Below are 1,334 nucleotides of genomic sequence, written 5' to 3' on the forward strand. Positions count from 1 at the left end.
TGAGAAATTTCTAGAGCTAGGGTCTTCCTCCTTATCCTCACCCCCACAAAACTTAACTGAATAAAAAGAAATCAAATATCCAGTCAAATATCCGGAGTGATGGAAAATGATAGTGAAAGAGCATAAGATGGCCATTCAGGACACACAATACTAGTCTCAGCTTAGGTGCTAATTAGCTGTTGGAAGACACCTACATTCTGTGGCTGTTTCCTCATCAGTAACTTATGGAGGTTAGGTATTTTGGTAGCTTTCAGAGGGCTCTCTGGTTGTGCATATTCAGAATTCTATGGAATCTGTGGAACACACATTGCATTCCATAGTATGCTTGCCAAGCAGAATAAGAAATGGAGCAGGGTTGCTGTTTTTATTGTTTCTTTAGCAGGGGGATATGACTATAGTGGCACAGAAGATATAGCTACTTCATTTAGAGTGTGGGGAAAAAATTGATTTGTTTTGGAAGGCCACTAACTTTATTGATTTAAAAAACTTTCTATGGACAGTGACTGTTTTGCCAAAAGAGAAGCCAAATGTCATTAAACAGACCAGAGGTGAGAGTGGGGGTGAGGGAAGGGGCCAGAAATCCATTCAGAAAAGCTAATGATTGGCCTGAACCTGGCAGGGGAAAGAGAAGGGAGATGCATGCAAGAGTGAGGATTCCAAAAAAGTTGAAATGATGAGGGGAGAGAACTCCCCCAATGACCCAGAGGACATCGGTGGTGAGTAGACAGAAATCCTTTCCTTTATAGAGGACAAGGGAATAGCTCCCACTCAGCTGCAAACTCTGAAGACTCAAGGCTGGCGTTTGGGATTGGGGGCTCCCCAGAGAGCATCACAAGAAGGCGTCACACCACTCTCGAAGGCACCCAAAGCAGTCCCGGGACTGCTTGGCGTTGGCGCCACGTGTGTCCTTTAGCCATTCCCGGAAGAGTTCTTCATCTTTCTTTAGCACCAGAAACTGGCCAAGGACCACATAAGCCTTGCCAAAGCCCCTTTCCTCCAGCTTCTTGCCCAGGACTTCACCAATCCCGGCCAGGCTCCCCACTGGCTTTTTCTCCATGGGCTCTGCCATGAAATCTCTGTGCTTTTGGGAGACTGTCATCTTGATCAGGATTAATCAGTAATTCCAGTTCTCGTAATGGCTCTTCCAAAGAAAGGCTTTTTGACACTAAGTTAAACTTGCTGTCTTTGCATGCCTTCTTGGAGCCCAAGCAGTTTCCATAATGCCAAGTGTCCTCAATTTCACTCCCTGTCTTTCATGTCCTCACCCATGTTCTACTCTTAAGATGAATGGATTCATAATCAGGAGGTCCCACACCTGATTAGACCTCTGATTT

At 45.2% G+C, this 1,334-nt stretch overlaps 1 pseudogene; it reads right to left on the bottom strand.

Moving 5' to 3' along the window:
- Nucleotides 1–758: 758 nt before the first annotated feature.
- LOC102766073 lies at nt 759–1,121 on the bottom strand (annotated as a pseudogene).
- Nucleotides 1,122–1,334: the final 213 nt, after the last annotated feature.

The sequence above is a fragment of the Myotis davidii genome, unplaced genomic scaffold, assembly GCF_000327345.1.
Source record: "Myotis davidii unplaced genomic scaffold, ASM32734v1 scaffold1639, whole genome shotgun sequence".
Taxonomy (NCBI): domain Eukaryota; kingdom Metazoa; phylum Chordata; class Mammalia; order Chiroptera; family Vespertilionidae; genus Myotis; species Myotis davidii.